Source organism: Fukomys damarensis, unplaced genomic scaffold (genome assembly GCF_012274545.1).
Source record: "Fukomys damarensis isolate Sample0158 unplaced genomic scaffold, DMR_v1.0_HiC HiC_scaffold_37, whole genome shotgun sequence".
Taxonomy (NCBI): domain Eukaryota; kingdom Metazoa; phylum Chordata; class Mammalia; order Rodentia; family Bathyergidae; genus Fukomys; species Fukomys damarensis.
The window spans coordinates 62,144,972-62,163,578 of record NW_022900949.1 but is presented as its reverse complement, the minus strand read 5'-3'; the positions used below and the strand labels follow the sequence as shown (position 1 = coordinate 62,163,578).

The window sequence follows — 18,607 nt, the reverse complement described above, 5'->3', positions numbered from 1 at the left end:
CTTTTTATTTAAATGTAAATCTGATAGGAGCTAACACAACTACTATAGAAGTGGGCTGAATGTTTGTTTCTTTAAATAAATAATAATAATATGAAGTTGTTAAGAAATTCTACAGATGAGTTAATGATACAGAAAAACACATAGTTTAACTACTTTGTAATATTTTTAAACTAATTTAAAATACAAATCTAATGAAGTTGATGACTGTCAAAAAGAACTTAGAAAACTGAAGTTTGAATCCATTATTTCTGAGTCATGGTATATACTGCAAAATTTTTAATTAATATTTATATAATCAAATTTGAAGCCATATTTTAAATAATATTTTATTTTGAATCTACTTTTTTCTTATTTTTTGCATATGTCATACCTAATTCAAGCTCATAATATCTTGTAGTTTTTTATTGCTTTTGCCTCTGCCTAATAGAAGAATTTTAAGGTCACAGAATTACCCATATTCTTTTTTTTTTTTTTGGTACTGGGGATTGCAAGGCAGGTGGCAGAACCACTGAGCTAAATCCCTGGCCCTATCCATATTCTTAAATCTTTAATTTTTTTTAAAAGTTACAGCTTAATTTTGATAAGTTACAGTTATGGTCTATAATTTCAAGTAAAATTTCCATATATCTTTGTTGAACATAAAAACATATCTAATGCAAGCTGGTGGGATTTTGTTTGTTTGTTTGTTTCTTTGTAGGCACACTACATTTCTTAAAGAAAAAGAAGACTCTTTAATGACTTGTCAACAGATATATAAAACTTTACAAGTTTTCTATGAAAGAAAGGCAATAAGAAGATTTAAGAAGAATTCACCTTGCCGAAAAGGAACCGCAGATAACCAAAACTCTTCTGAGTCAAAGGAAGAGGTTGTAACACTGAAAATGAAAGGTACAATCAAGAATAATTTCTCACCAAAAAATTTATGCTTAAATTAATATTCCACATATATTTGAAACATCATTGCCCTACATATTATATCAATGAAATTATAAGGTTAAAGACATATTTAGCCTCAAGGTTCTTGCATCTCACTATCTCGTTTTATAAATGATTAAACTGAATCCCAGATTAGTTAAATAACTTGTGTGAAGGGTCAGCTAGTGAGAGTAGGGATGGGACTCAAGTTGCAAGTGATATCACCACATCCTAAATAATACTTGTACTAGTAAATTTCACCTGGGTCAGTGATTGGTGTATTCCATCCTTTTTCAATAGGAAAATGTCTTTTTATATCAGTTATTTTTATTTTTGTTTTTGGTGGTGCTGGGTATTGATCCTAGGGCCTTGTAAATACTGGAAAGGCCTTTTATACCACTTTTCCTTTTCTTTGGCTTCTGCTTTTCTCCTCTCTTCCTTATTAGTCACCACATTTCTTGAGAGCTACCACAGGCAAAGATACCTCCTTAGGTGATACTGAGGATGCTAAGTAGCATTCCAAGAATAACACATGATATCTGCTGTTTGTTTTTCCTTCTTCTTATCATTCTTATCTTTTTTTTATTTTATTGATTTCATTTATGAATATAATTTAGAAGATTTCTTTTTTAGATTTTTTTATATAGGCAGCTGAGGAAAAGTGGAGGTGGGTTAGGGAAGTGGGTAGACAGTGTAGAACTGGGTAATTAGATTTGCTGTCTTAAGAACTCTTTCTCCGTACCACCGTCAAATGGGGAGCATACTGATTTCTACTCCAGGTAAGCAGGAGATCGTTGCGGTTCATATGGAAACAAGGCTTGTTTCTGGTCCTTTTCTGAGGTGATTTCACATCTACTTTTCTGTAATTGAATAAAAAGAATGGCAGAGCTGATCCCCTTCACCTTTTCTTCTTTACACTGAGGTACCACCAACCTGCTTCTTGCAAAGATAATGAGCCTTGGACTTACATAACTCTTCACGCCACCCCGGCTCCTCTGCCATTTCATGATTATATAGTTGCTCGATAGCATACGAGAAGCAGCAATTTTATAAGTAGGAAATTGACAAAAGCCATACTTACTAATAAAAGAAGGAATAACAGCTGAAACATCGAGCATACATACCCGGAAAGAACTATATGTGCAAACAAAAACTAAAAGCTTTGCAGTTTTGCCCATATGATAGACAAATAGTCCTACATACATCAGTAACCTTGAGTGTCTCTGTATTTCTAATAGATTAATAACATTGGTCATAATGATGACCCTAATTCCAGAAGATTAAAATCAGTCATATATTCTATATAAAAGATACATCTTTGAAAAGATGCTATAAAGTAAATAATTTTTTTTTTTTTGGTACCGGGGATCAAACTTGGGACCTTACACTTGCAAGGCAGGCGCCGAAACCACTGAGCTAAATCCCTAGCCCCAGTGAATACAAATTTTAAAAGTCTTCAGTTTAGAACTTTGGCTGTCTAAAGAATTCTCACATCATTAGGGTACCACATTGCTGGCGATACCAAGATAATAGGCTTAACTGTTTACTCAGATGCTTGCTGTCTCCTTCACAGACATTGAGAAGATCTATCTTTGCTCAGATGGATCTCAAATTCTTCTCTGAGGATGGATGTAAATCAACCTAGGAAATACTATTTGTGATCAATATAAAGTAAAATAATTATTTACATTAACTCTAACTGCAGTTAGAAGAAGGGAAACTTACGAATGTTTTGATGGTTAGTAATATCAACAGAAGAAATGTAGAGCTTTCTTGTAAGGCTGCTTTGAAATAGCACACTCAGTTTTATATATATATATATTTTTTTTTTTTGCCATGTTTTTAAAAATTTACTGTGATTGTTGTCTTTCAGTTATAAGCACTGAATGAGCGATTTGTTTCAGCTTTTGGAGAATGACATTACCAAATGACCTCTTCCCCTTCTGTATCATTCTTGTATTCTTGCCCTGTTCCTTCTTTGCTCTCTATGCTTTCATCTGTCCAGAAGCAAACATTACTTGCTCCTTCAGTGGCACTTGGTTTACTGACATGATATCTGACATATAGTAAAAAAGCAATGTACTCATTGACTAGTATACAGACACTGTATCCATAGGATCATTCCTAGACATAGGAATTTTTCCTTTGTTGTAGATTACTTTCAAGTTTTTGTGTGCCTGTTCTCTACTCCTCCCAGAGCTTGGCACATATATCCACTCAGTAAATATTTGTTGAGTGAGTGAATGAATTAATCAGTTGCTTTTTGTATATTGGCTTGGCAGTCAGTTATTTGTTGAGCATTTATTATACGCCAGAAACCATGTACTCAGTGGGAGGGTACAGTGGTGAAACTGAGACATCCCTTTCTAAATGAAGCTTATATTTCTAATGAGAGGGGCAAACAATAAGAAAAAGGAAAGAACTAACTATAATAATTATAGATTATGACAATGGATATGAAATAAGTAAAGGAGTATTGCAGCAGAAACAGATAAAAAAGAGTGCACTTGCAGATAATGGTCATAAGTGAGACTTCCAAACTGAGGCCTCAAAGATGACAGGTAGAAGCTGGCAGGTAGACGGTAACTGTGGTTAGTGCCGAAGCAAGGAAGTGAGGCAATTGGAAATCAAGTCATTCAGGGCCTTGCGGGGTCTGGGAGTCTGACTGTTATATTCCGTGCAGTGAAGAAAAGCATTGAAAGGATGTAAGCAGAAGTATGATGATTTCAGTAGAAATACCTTGGACTGCTAGGTAGAGAAGGTGTAGGCAGGGGACAAGTCAGAACTTGTTTTGTTTTGTTTTGATGAAGGATTTTTATGTAGTTAAGCCTAGGAGACAAAAGTTAAGATTCGTTAGTTCCCACCCCAGCCAGTTTCCGTGGGTTATTTAGCTGTCCTTTTCAAGTAGATGTTAGCAAAATAGCCAGGGTCTAATCTGTAGTAAGCCAAAGGGTTAAAAGATATCCTGAAGAACAAATGACTCTGGAAGCTTCTGGAATTACCACCCAAGCCTGCGATGAAACTGTCTTCTGGCTCCCACGGCGCCCTATTAACTTTGGCTCTTCTTACCGCCCCTGCAACCAGTAGCAGACATTCCCTAAGCTTCAGGAATCAACTTAACTTTCCTTCAGTAAACTGACCCTGTCTCTCAGCTGAACAAGCTTGCTCTTGAAGCTCTGTTTAAAATGCTAATGGGGCCTCTAAATAGAGGTGCCTATGAGCAGTTGGAGGAGGGAACAAGCCTCCAAAAGAAGCTGGGCTCCAGGAACACAAAATGCTTATAGAGATGTTTGACAACCCCCAGGGAGACCCTGTTTGAGAAGGTTCAAGCAGTGTCTTGGAATGTTCCAAAAGCAATGCTGTGGAAGTACGGAACCCAGTCAGGCTGCCAGACGAGAACCTCTCCCAGCAGCAGCAGCGTGCATGCGTGCGTGCGTGTGCGCGCGCGTGCGTGCGTGTGTGTGCGTGCGTGCGTGTGTAAACCAGGCGGTCTCAGATAACCCCACTCCTCCCCTACGCCCTACCTCTCAAGACGGCAGAGACCTTACGGGGGTCACAAAATGTTCAGTTTAGACACTATCTAGTTTCAGAAGAGGAGAGAGATCCACAAAAAGCCAGAACTGACTGTAGAGGGGAAAACTGGCAGAACTGAATTTGGAGGGGGAAGTAACTTTATAACCAGGAAACAGTTCGTCCGTCACTACAATTCTATTCAATTATTCATCGCTTTCTCCGTCACACTCAGCTGAAGGAGCTGTAGTCAGAAGAGTTTCACTGGAAGAAAGAGAAGAGGACTGTGGACTACAGGAATTGCAGCCGAGAAGGTCTGCCGCACGCTGCAGCTGCGGAGAAAGGCCTCCTTTGTGGGTGAGGCAGAGTGCAGCGAGGCAAAGGGACAGTGCCAGAAAACTCGGCCAGTCTTTAATCCTCTGCAGAGAGCCCTCAGTGTCATCTCCCTGGGGTACGAGATTTCTGGGGCCAGGCCTGGAACGCTTTCCTGAATGTAGTTCAGCATATTGTGGATTAAATATGTTCTGTGGGCTGGTCTGGGAGCCTAATTCCACTTTACTTAAAGCTATTTCCACAGTAAAAATATGTTCTAAATTTCCTGTAACAAAATTATACCTATATTTTATAAACACATATTGTATAAGCTTGAAAACTGTCCTCTGTGTAATGCTTACAGAAATTTGCTCATACACTACTAGCATGTGACCTACCACCGTACAGCTAGAACACATCTGTTTACAGTCGGTCTCTCACCTTTGCATTCTGAAATGTTTTATTATCCCCATCTTGGTAAATTCCAAGAAAAAAGTATAGGAAAAGACTTTCCTATGTGGAATCTATTTTCCTTTAACATGTTGAGAATGGCAAAAAGCACTGTTAGAGGAAGGGCTTAGTTATAATTAAAATTAGGTGCAAGATGCTTATACGTGGATTATTCTGTGAGATAAATAATGTATGTCTGTACTTATTTGCTTCTCCTCCTGTCTTTACTTACTTGATCCCTGTTCCCCTGAAACATATTTTTTTACTCTATTACATGAACTTCTCTTTTATCTTCTGTGACTGAGTTGATAGCTATAAAACTTCCCTGCAGAAAAACACACATAAAATCTAGCAAACATTACAGGAGGCACACAAGTCTCCAGTCTTCCTTTATATGTCATGACCCTGTGATTAAACATTCCTGCTTTCTTGAAAGAATCAACAACTGGGATCTCATCTTATTAAAAAGCTTCTGCACTGCAAAAGAAACCATCAACAGAACCAAGGGACAACCTACAATGTGGGAAAAAATTTTTACCAGCTGCTCCTCAGACAAAGGGCTCTTATCTAGAATATATAAAGAATTCAAAACAATCAGCCCCCCCCAAATATAAGGACCTGATTAAAAAATGGGCATCTAAAATGAACAGACATTTCTCAGACAAAGAAGTAAAAGCAGCAAGTAAATATATGAAAAAATGTTCCACATCACTGGTCATTTGAGAGATGCAGATGAAAACAACACTGAGATTCCACCTCACCCCACAAAGAATGGCTGCTATCAAGAAATCACTCAATAACAAATGTTGGCGGGGTTGTGGGGAGAAAGGAACCCTTCTCCATTGTTGGTGGGAGTGCAGACTGGTACAACCACTGTGGAAATCAATATGGAGATACCTCAAAGAGCTGGGATTAGAGGTTCCATTTGACCCAGCCATCCCTCTGCTGGGTATCTTTCCAAAAGAACTAAAAGAATCATATCACAGAGAAGTATGTGCACCCATGTTTATAGCAGCACAGTTTGTAATAGCTAAAACTTGGAAACAGCCCATTTGCCCATCAGTTAGAAACAGGATAAAGAAGATGTGGTTTTTCTATAAAATGGAATACTAGTCAGCCATAAAGAATGAGAAATTAGATTCATTCATAGGAAAATGGAGACATGTTGAGGATATGCTCCTAGGTGAAATAAATTAGTCACACATGTGTAAATACCGAATAGTTTCTTTGGTGTGAAAAACTATAAACGTACATGAGATCCTAATGATATAAATGACAATGTGAAATAGGAAGAAAAGGGCTAAAGGTGTAGGGAAAGTAGGAAGGGTAGGGGAAAGGGAATAAGGGAAAAGAAAAAATATGAGAGAATGAAAATAAAGTGTTTGTAAATGGGGAGGAGGAGGAAAGGGTGAAGGGAGGGTAGGGACAAGGGGAGAAAATGAGAACCAAGACCTGTCATGTAAAGGTACAGGATCCCAATGATGAATGTAATTGTACTGTATACCTAAGATGTACCAATAAACTCAATGAGGAAAAAACAAAAAACAAAAAACATTCCTGATTTCTCGTTCTATCCTTTCCCAGCCCTTTCTTCCAGCCTCCTTCCCTGTTTTGGTTTTTCCCTCTCCTCCTCCTTCCTCTTCATCCATCTTGGATCTCTCACACATAATCACACATTTCACAGTCTTGAGGGGCCCTGAAATGCTTCTGTGGACATTATCTTGCTTTGTTGACACACTGGCTTAGACAAGATAATGTCAACAGTGGAAGAACTACGGGTGCCTGGACTCTACTCTCCCAGCCTCTTGCCCCAGAAAAGGGAATGGTTTTCCTGCTTAGGTATTCCCCTCCTTACCAACCCCCAAGTCCGTAGGTTTGATCCCAGACAGAGAGAGCACTTTTTCTAATCTACCAACCCAGAGGGGAAGTCACTTTCAATTTTGTACAAAGAAACTGGCTATCAGGGCTCACCTATGAAACAGGTGTTTTCCTGATTGTATAGATGTGAACATTAAGGTCAACCGAGGCTAAATTTCTTGGTCAAGGTAACATAATTGGTGAAGACAGAAATTAAGCCCTGGAGTATCTACTCAGTTTCCCTTCACAATTTAAACTCCTTCCTCAGTATTTGTCTTGTAGTGCTAAGCTGTCTCAGTTATTCTCAGTGTGACTTCTTTTTCTCGGTCATGTAACAGTGAGTCTTCCTGCAGAAAGCAGAAAAACCTCGAATGCCCCCTTTGGGTCTTCTCTTCCTCCCCGTCTTACCCACCCCATTCGCTCAGGAAGCATGAATTCCCTTCTGCTCTCCAGGACCTTGGCAGAATTGGAACTAGAACTGTATCTTCAGATTGCAAATAGAATACAAATCATTGACAGCCACATTCTACAAACTGTTTGGATACTGTTTGGATACTTTAACGAGGCTTGAAGCAACGAGAAGTGATGACTATATTTAACATAAAAAGTATTCAGAGGTGATACACGAGCTCTGGTTTTGTTCTGTTTTGTTGGTAGTGTGGCCTTAGTATGTAAAGAATGAACTTTCAAATTAGATGTAGATTTGAATCCCAGTTTGACTACAGTCAAGCTTAGGTAACTTAATCCCTTGAAGATTCCTTTTCTTTATGTGTTAAATGGGTGCATTAATGATAAGTACCTAATAGGTCTTTTAAGCTATAGATGTTTAGAAAGTAATAATTTTCTCCTTTTCATTTTTTTCTGGGCTGTTATGATGTTAAAGCATCATAGCTTTATTAATTTTAATACCTTCCACTGGCCATGTAGATAATCAGTAAATATCTCTTGGTTCAGTCACCTAAGCATTCTGAGTAACATTCTAAAATAATACAGCTCGTCAAGTTTTTTTTTTTCTCCAAGCCTCACCTCTTTCTCTGAGTTCCTACCCACTGACAGCTTTCAGAACAAGTGGTTTCCCAAGCTTCTTATGATATCACATACTTACTGGCTTTTAATGGAGGCAGGAATTGTGACAAAAATCAAAATTATCTCTTTGATTTTCCACTGCGGAGACATTTCTAAAAGAAAAACTTGTGAAATATAACTTAAAGCTGTTGTTTTGACATTATTGGTTTGACATTTGTTTGCAGTTATGTTGTTAGCTATACTTAAGAGAGCCTAGAGTTTTGCATGTGTATAAGAAATTCGATTCTTTAAAGTTTTAAAAATAAATATCCTTAATTGCAAATACATCCTAATTTGCCTATTGTGGCAACTCCACAAATATTACTTAAACAATAATTGGTGAGATTAAAAGTAAAACGTCACAGATAGTCACACCTCCCTCTGAGCAACATGCAAAACCAGCAGCGTGACACCGCACAGAGAGCCATAGCCTGGCATAAGCTTGCACTGGCTTGGACCTTGTGAGTCATCTCAGACAACCACTTGTCATTTGAGTCTTCAATTCTTCTCTGGGATTTCATTAAAATAAATCTAAAGAATGACCACAGATAGCCATTGTATCTCCCAGAGACTAAAACAGAGGCCGGTACACAGTAGGTACCAAATAAAATTTGCTGTGTGTATGTATATATGAATATATGCATATGTGGGAATGAATTTAATTCTAATTAAACAACTGGTTCCAGAATTTAAAACTGGAATGCTTCTCCCAGTTTTTCTCTGAGGCCCAGACAGCTTTGACTTGTCAAAAAATCAGAGCTGAGAGTAAAATATAAACACACAGATTTTAGTGATAATCTTTATTTGATTTTTAGTAAAATTCAGATTTAGAACTTAACATCTGTGTTGTTTGCTATAATTATAAAGCATCAACATCTGTAAAACTGAGTCTGAAGAGGAAGTCAGATATCTAAACAGCTGTACATTTTCTACTTTTTGTAACATGGGAGAATAGGAACTGTGCCTTTACAATTGTTTTAGTTCTCATAATTCCTCTAGATTTCTAACAAAAAGTCTCACTAGAGTCAGAAGTAGTCCTTTCAATTTTTTTCTCCACAAGATTACCATCTCTTAATAATGTCTTAAGACAGTGTTTTCTTATCACTGGGACAAAATGCCCTACACCTACAGCTTAAAAGGAAGAGAGATTTATTTTGGCTCACAATTACAGCCCGACGGTCAGCTGGTTCCAAGGCCGAAGTAGCACGGGGGGAGGATCTGACCGTAGGACAGCTGCTCTTGCATGGCAGGCAGGAAGCAGAGGGAGAGGGAGGGGCCAGGGAAAGCGGATCCGTATCTTCTTCCGGGTCATGCCCCTAGTGACCCTCTTCTCCCGACTGCCCCACCTCCTCAGAACGCATTTAACTTTGGATTCATAAGTGGATGAGAGTTCTGAGGGACATTCTAGAACTGAGCCGTAACAGATAGTATCGTAATCTTAACGAAGTAGAAGCCTTTGCCTAGGTTTGTTTTTGGAATCGGGATTATCTTTTCCACACGTATAATCATCTCTGTATGCATCACTCATTCCCTTCTAATCGGAAACAAAGACATATGACGTCACATATAATTAGTCTTTCTGCCTTGTCCCCTTAAAGAGTCACTGATGAGTTCTCAGAGTCAGACACAGAGACTCAGCATGGACATCAAAGAGTATGAGAGGCCTTCTCATTTCTAAAAGCATAGTCTCAAGCAAAATCACCACCATGGATGTAAATTGATATTTTTATAGTAATTCACTTAAAATAACTTACACTTTGTGGAAATGTCACAACAGACTTTATAATTCTTTGAAAATTCAGTGAATAATGATCACTTAATTAACATTGTTTGAAACCTCACCTGTTATATTTTAGCTGCTACACTTTTATCATTTTTGTTGAAAAGGGATACATAATAGCAGTGCTTGATCCGGGTGTGGTGGTGCACACCTGTAATCCCAGCACTGGGGAGGCTGAGGCAGGAGGATTGCTCTGAGTTTGAGGCCAGTCTGGACTACATAGCGAGTTCAGGGCCAGCCTGAACTATGAAGGGAGACCTTGCCTCAAAAAAACAAAAAAACAAAACAAAAAAACCACCCAAAAACAACAATAAAAAGCAGTGCTATGTACTGGTTTCATCATTTTTTTATTTTTTATTTTTTATTTTTTTGATACCGAGGATCGATCTTGGATCCTTGCGCTTGCAAGGCAGGCGCCGAAACCACTGAGCTAAATCCCCAGCCCTGGTTTCATCAGAGGAAGGGTTATAGACTGGATTCTACTTTTTGTGGTGTCAAAATTATAACTCCCTCTAGGGAGACTGAAATTCAAGCATCTTAGTTCCCAGTACCATCTGTTTTATAGTAGAGGTAACTTCTGATATGCATAAAGTCATTATATGGAGATGCTTATTGGAATTTTCTAATCAGTAAAGTCTTTTCAAACAGAAAAGGCGAGGAAAAGAGAAAAAGGGAGAGAAGGGGAGGGGAGGGGAGGGACAAAGAAAAGAAGAGAAGAAGAGATTAGAGTGAAGTGGAAAGCACCAATATTGCCAGGACTCTGCTGTCTGGCCATTGCTGACGTGTGCGCAGCCAGCCATATCTCTTCTACGGACCTAGAATTGTGAAATAAGGCTATTCGTTCCCATTAACTGTACCTCTTTACTCGATCAAGCCTGCTATTACAAGGCTCTGTATTATACTTAGTTATAAAATATCACTTCAAGGTAGACCATTGTATTAGTTTCCTGTTGCTGCTGTAATCACTTACCATAAACTTGTGGTTTAAGACAACATACATTTATTATCTTATAGTTCTAGAGGTCCACGGATGGAATAACTTCATCACGATTTAAAACTTGTTCTTCAGAAGATACTGGTAAGAAAGTGAAAAGGAAGCCATAGACTGAGATAATATATTTGCAAAAGATATATCAATAAACATCTTGTCTCCAGAATATATAAAGAACTTTAGCAACTCTGTTATCTGAATACGAAGAACTTAATGAAGAATAATCAAAACATTTGAGCACACACTTATCTCACCAAAGAAGTTACACAATGATCAACAAGCACATAAAATGCTTATTGTGATTAGCCATTAGGAATTACAAGTTAAAAGTACAATGAGATGCTAAAACACACCTGTAAAATGTCTAAAATTAACAGGCTGTAAAATATCAAATGTTGGACAGAATATGGAGGCATTGCAGTCCTTACGCATTACTGGTAGCTTGTAAATTGATATAACTCCTTTGCAATTTCTTAAAAGTTAAAATGTACCTCTTTTGTTTTCCAGCCATATCACTCCTTCATTTTTACCCCAACGATTTAAAAGCATATGTTCTTGCAAAAACTTATAAACAGATATTGATAACATCCTTATTTGTAAAATCTGTGTAACAGACTATTCATCAATAATAATGCATTCATTGTGATATATCTATCCAATGGAATACTATTCAACATAAAAATGAATGAACTGTTGCTGCATAATGCAACATCCATAAATCTAAAATTAATTATGCTGAGTAAAAGATGTTAGACCAAAAAGAGATCCTACCATGTGTCTAGAAATATATATATATTCTGAAAATCGACGAACCTAGTGACCGAAGGCACGGTGGGAAGAGCAGCTGGAGTAGAGGACTACAAAGGGGCACAGCCTCCCCCACATCTTTGGACCCGAAGGAGGGTGCAGAGGTCATTTTTCCCTCCCAACAGGACAAAAATCTCTAAAATACTTTCTCACATGTGCGGATTGATCATGTGAAAAAGAAGCTCATCTCACTCAGAAAAGCTAGGACCTGTGGAGAAAACTGAGCTAAGAAACTACACCCCGGAGGAAGAACTATAGCCTAAGCAAGAAATGTCCCCACCTCCTCAGTAGACCTCCCGTGTTGTGAAATCTTCCAGAGCCGTGAAGGAAGGTGACCTACAGCACACCTTCCGGTATAGCAGAGAACAAATGTAATTGTCACCACACTTGGCTATTCGACTTGTTCTTACCATTCAAATATGAACACAATGATATATCCAATTCAAAATGGAAGTTCCAAGAGATCCTATGTCTTGGTGAAAAAAAAAGGTTTTTTCTGTCTGCCACAAGAACAGCATTCCCAGGTAAGGGCTGCTCTGTGCTACATCCTGGAACAACACATGTGGCACTGAGCCACCTGTGACACATAAATAAACTTTAGTATCGTAAGCCATGGCAAAATTCAAATGTTAAGTTTGAGATGTTTCTAAAAGTACAGCAGTCAAGTGGAGAGCTGGGTGCCTGAGTCAGACACTCAGAGAACAGATCTGACCTAGAGATAACATTTGGGAGCTGTCAGCTGCTCGGGTGCATTAGAGGACGATGAGTCTGCAAAGAGACAAAAAAGTCCAAGTATTTGGGGGAAAGGCACAGTGAAGTTTTTAACACAGTCACACATTTGTTGTTCCTTTTGCTTTTTTCCTTTTGCCTTCCTTTCTTTTCTCCAGCCTAGAGAATGCTCCCTCTGCAAGCTGCCACAACCTGCTGGATCTGCCTCATGCTTTGAAACATAAATCTTTTACATTTGCTAGATTTTGAGAACCATTGGACAGAGACCCTGTCTTCCTCATTTACATCTGTATTTCCAGTCTGATGACATTGCCTTGTCTATGGAGGACGAGTGGACCCCACGACATCAGAACCACCCACCACCAAATTCAAAGACCCCATCCAAAACTGGGCATCTGAAAGGAACAGACATTGCTCAGACAAAGATGGAGACGCAGCAAATAAACATATGAAAAATGTTCAACATCACTGGTCATCACAGATGCAAATGAAAACAATGCTGAGATTCCTTCTCACTCCAGAAAGAATAAGTGCCATCAAGAATTCAACCAATCACAAACGCTGGTGGGGCTGTGGGGAAAAAGAAACCCTTCTTCACTGTTGGTAGGAGTGTAGACTGGTGCAACAAGTGTGGAAATCAGTGTGGAGATTCCTCAAAAAAGTAGGATTAGAGCTCCTTGACCTAGTTATTCCCCTGCTGGGTATGTTCCCAAAAGAATTAAAAGCATCATACGCAGTGGTATGTGTTTATAGCGGCACTGTTTGTAATAGGTAAATCTTGGAAACAGCCCAAATGTCTATTAACTGGTGATTGGATAAAGAAGATGTGGGTTTACAATGGAAATCAATATGGAGATACCTCAAAGAGCTGGGACTAGAGGTTCCATTAGACCCAGCCATCCCTCTGTTGGGCATCTCTCCAAAAGAATTAAAAGAATCATATCACAGTGATATATGCTCACCTATGTTTATAGCGGCACAGTTTGTAATAGCTAAAACTTGGAAACAGCCCATTTGCCCATCAGTTGGAAACTGGATAAAGAAGATGTGGTTTTTCTATAAAATGGAATATTACTCAGCCATAAAGAATGAGAAAATAGATTCATTCATAGGAAAATGGATAAATATTGAGGATATACTCCTAAGTGAAATAAATAAGGCACACATGTGTAAATACCGAATAGTTTCTTTGGTGTGAAAAACTATAATGGTACATAAGATCCTAATGAGATAATTGACAATGTGAAATAGGAAGAAAAGGGCTAAAAAGATGCAGGGGAAGTGGGAAGGGTAGGGGAAACGTAATAAGGGAAAAAAATAGGAGAAAATGAAAAAATGGAAATAAAATGTTTGTAAAGGGGGAGGGGAGGAGGGGTGAAGGGAGGGCAGGGACAAGGGGAAAACATGAGAACCAAGACCTGTCATGTAAAGGTACAAGATCCCAGTGATGAGTGTAACTGTACTGTATCCCTAGAATGTACCGATAAACTCAGTGAGGAAAAAAAAAAAATGATGTGTTTTTTTTTATTATAAAAGGGAGTACTACTATTTAAAGAAAAATAAACTTGAGACATTTATAGTTAAATGGATGCACCTTGGGGCCTTTCTCTTAGGTGAAATAAATAGGTCACACGTGTAAATACCAAATTGTCTCTGGTGTGAGAAACTGCAAGTGCAAACGAGGATCGAAATGTATGATATTGTGAAAGAGGAAGAAAATGTTCAAAGGGGAAGGGGAAGTGGGGAGAGGGGATGGAGGAAAGGAAAGAAGGGCACGAAAAAACTGAAGAAGAGAAGGAAAAAATTAAACAAAGCTTATGTACATGGGGAGGAGTGCAGGGGAATGGGAAAAAAATAGGAACCAAAACTGAGTCACTAGTCTTCACTTAAAAACACAAATCTGGGCGGGGGAGGCGGCTCAGTGGCACAGCCGGGCCTGGCAAGCGCAAGGTTCTGAGTTCAATCCGCGGTACCCCAAAACCCACAAAACCAAAGGTAAAGTTGTCAAGAAGTTCAGGACGGTGGCTTCAGGTCGTTAAGCCTGTGAAGCAGAGTCCTTGTCAGAGCCGGGCCTTGCGCAGCTGTCCTGACGCACGCGGAAGAAGCCATCCCTGCCTTTGCGTCTTGTCTGTGTTCCGCACCGTTTCTCTTTGCACGGCTGGCCTTCTGAGATTGTACCACAGCCTGCAAAACATGTTCTTTAGAAGCTCCTTTACTTAAAGTCCTTGAGCTGGTGGTAACCTCTCAAGTTTTATTTATCTGAGTATGTTTTTTTATTTCAGCCTGATTCTGAAAGAGTTTTGCTGAGTACGCAAATTGAAGGCAATGGTATTTTCTCACAGAACTTTTAAGGATGTACCATATGTCCTTATAGTACTTTTTTTCGGGGGGGGTCATTCTTTTTGTTGAGAAAAAATTTCAGTATATTTAGCTTCCTTTGAAGATTTTCTCTCCAATTTAATTTTAAGGTGGTCTCTTTAACTTTGGTGTTCCTCATTTTTCCTATGGAGATGCCAAGATGTGAGATTTATTTTATTGATCTCGCTTGGACTCCAGTGAGTTCTCTGGATTTGTAGATAGATTAGTGTTTTTTATCCATCTGGACCATTTCCTTTAAATACTGCTATCTCTCCTTGCTCTCTTCTTTGCTTCTGAAATACCGAACACACACATGTTCAGAAACACATACATATAAACAGATGTGATCTTTTCATTCTATCCTTTATGTCTTCTCTTTTATATTTTCCATACTTTCATACTAAACTGTACAATTGTTTTGAGTTGCTGTTTTATCTTATTGCTTAATTTTTCATCTGTGATTTGTCTGCTGTAGGACCAAGGCCCAGTTTTTAATTTCAATGATTGTATTTTTTATTGTTACAAGCTCAGTTTGGTCCTTTTTCAAATTTCACTAGTCCTTTACATCAGTCAGTCTTCTATTTCTTGTAACATTTTGAAAATCCTTATTTTTTCTCTGAAAATTCATCGTCTTTGGAATTTGTAGTTTGATTATGCTGTCATTTGTGTCTGTATATTCTTCCTTTCACGTCCACTAATTTTTATATGTTGAATTTGTATCCTGAAACTCTGCTAAATTTGTTTAGGAGTTCAGAGAGGTTTTTTTTTGGTAGAGTCTTTGAGTTTTTTTAATGTATAAGATTGTGTCATCTTCAAACAGTGACAATTTAACTTCCTCTTTCCCGATTTGAATATCCTTCTTTTCTTTCTCTTACCTGATCTCTCTGGCTATGACTTCCAGTACTTTATTGAATAAAAGTAGTAAATTTGGGCATCTTGTTCCTGTTCCACGTCTCAGAGAGAAAGCTTTCAGCCTCATGCACTGTGATACTAGCTGTTGGCTTGTTACAGCTGACCTTTATTATGTTGGAATAGCTCCTATACCTAATTTGTTCAGTGATTTTATCAGGAAGGGATGTCAGTTTTATCAGAAGCCTTTTCTATATGGAAATGATCACATGGTTTTTGTCCTGCATTCTGTTAATGTGTTATAGCGTGTTTATTCATTTGCATAATTGAACAATCCTGTATCCCTGAGTTGAATCCCACTTAATCTCAGTGAGTAATCTTTTCATGTGTTGTTGGACTAAGTTTACTAATATTTTGTTGAGGAATTTTACATTTATGTTTATTAAGGATACTAGCCTGTAGATTTTTTTTTTTTTTTTTTTTTTTTTTTTTGGCACTGGGAATTGAACTCGGGTCCTTGAGCTTGCAAGGCAGGCCACCGAACTGCTGAGCTGAATCCCCGGCCTGGCTCTAGAGTTCTTTTTTTAAATTATGTTTTTGTCTGATTTTGGTATCAGGATAATGCTGGTCTTGCAGAATGCGCTTGAAAGAAATTCCTCCTCTTCTGTATTTGGAATAATTTAAGAATTGGTATGAGTTTTTAAAATGTTTGGTAGAACTTAGCGGTGAAACCATCTGATCCCTGGCTTTTCTTTGATAGGAGGCTTTTTATTACTGATCCTAACTTGTTACTTGTTCTTTTCTAATTTCTTTTTTATACTATATCTTATTCCTGATTTTACCTTCTACTTAATTTGGTTTGTTCTTATTAGTATATTAAATCAATAAAAAATAAATTTAGCAGAAACTGTGAACATTTATTGACTTTATGGCTCATTCCAACGTATATTTCTTTCCTTAGAAACAAAATATTATTTTGTGTTACAATTTAGTCATAAACTTTTTGAAGGACAACTTATAATTTATTCTATTTGTAACTCCCACATATGCTGTTACTATGTCATGCAAAAATAATTATTTACTAAATAAGGCAAAACAACAGGTGAAAACACTTTACTTTTGATGTCTGTAAATTGCTATTAACAGTTAAGTTTATGTCTATATCTCACATTATGTTGTGAAAGAATACTTTCTAAGCCATGAATTGTAATTTAGGAAGAACATGAGGGGTGAGTCTTGACTCATTTTTTGGGTTTATGATTTTCAGGGAATTGCTGCTGATTTCACATCAGAAAAGCACTGAGCAGCTGCAGGAAGCCCTGAGACAGAAGCTGCTAAGTGATGCTAACTGGAGGGAGGAGGTAACAGTGTGTGATTTTCATCAGCATGTGTCTTACTGGCTTTTTAAAATTCTGCTAGAAGACTGTTCCAGATAGATTTCTTGGCTGCTGTATACACTTTTGATTCCCTCTGGAATTTCCAACACAAAACATGCTTATTATATGTGTATTTTCCAAAATATTAGACAACATAATGAGAAATAGAAAACAAGAACAGATTGTGAAATCTTGTAAAATTAAAATGGTTCTTGGTTTTCATGCAGAAGCATAATTTTTACTTTTAAATGTTTACCTTTTTCTCAACATGTCAGGATATGCATTTGACCACATTCTTTTAAAAGTTTTATTTGTATTAGTACATGTTTGCAGTACGTGATGATTACATTTATTGTGGGGAGTAGGGCACAAGTACATTTAACACATCTCAATTCTTTTTTCCTCCTCCCCTTCCCTATTTAAGACAGATAATATTAATTCTTATGAGTTCTGTGCTTCTCTCATAAGGAGATAATGTAGGAGAATGGAAAATTACTTAAAATTACTCTTACAAAATTTTGACATATTTATCCTGGCACAGTAAAATGAATAAATAGTTAACTTGATATTATTTATAAAGACATGTTGCTCTTAGGTATGGAAAAATTTGCTCTTCGGGCTTTTCTATGATTTTATATCTTAGCAATGAATATGTTTTACCTAACCAATTTAAAAAAATACAAGTAAATTTTAAAATTTTTAGTCCCTACCTGCTTAGACCATGTGCAGGTCTAGTCACTGAGGTGAAGATGGTCACGTTCCTCCTGCACCTGCTCACTAAGCCAAAGCGTTCCTCACTACGTCTCTTTCTCAGTTTATATCTGTGTCTAGCACTGGACTCTGCCTGTTTTGTTTTGTGGTGCTGGTGATTAAATACAAGACCTTGCACATGCTAGGTGAGCAGTGTACCACTGAGCTATACCTGTGGCCCATGGTTTTCTCATTTATTTTTTTCTGGAATTAGAGCTGACCACTGAAATTCAATGTTTGACTGAAATCCTACCAACTTGTTTGGTTATCACTGGATTTATCTCCTTGGGAACTGGATCATATAACTTGTAACCGCAAGCAATAACCAGTGGCCACCTTCAAACTAACAATCTCCACCAGGAAACCCTACCCCACCCTGCCACCAAACAGATGAAAACCTTTAAGTATTGTTGCTGGCTCATATCAGCCCTAAACTTGTCACTTTCAATACCCGTTTTCAAATATACTAGCCAGGAGGGAATAAAAAAACATACCGAGCCAGTTCTCCCCCTCCCGAATCAATACCTTTTCTTGTCCCGTAGGGTGTATTCGGGCTATAATAAAAATGATCACATAAAAACAGTTACATGTAGGTGAAAATAAAATTTGAGAATATGAAGTAAAGTTCCTGTAAGTGTCATTCCTACCTTGTCTTGTAGCACAGGCTTTTTCTTTTCCTTCTTCTCTAACTCCCACACCTCTTCAACCCTAATTGTTGAGCCTCTGTGTATTGAATTGGCTAGCCTGTTCTTATTCACTTCCTCCATCCTTACCAATCCATATTACAAAGTTTTTAAAAATAGTCCAAAATACACTACAAAGTAAAATTAGAGTCCCTTTTTTTTTTTTTTTTTTTTC

At 37.8% G+C, this 18,607-nt stretch overlaps 1 pseudogene; it reads left to right on the top strand.

The window, feature by feature from the left end:
* Window positions 1-703: 703 nt before the first annotated feature.
* Window positions 704-18,607, top strand: part of LOC104871089 — a 34,028-nt pseudogene continuing 16,124 nt past the window's right edge.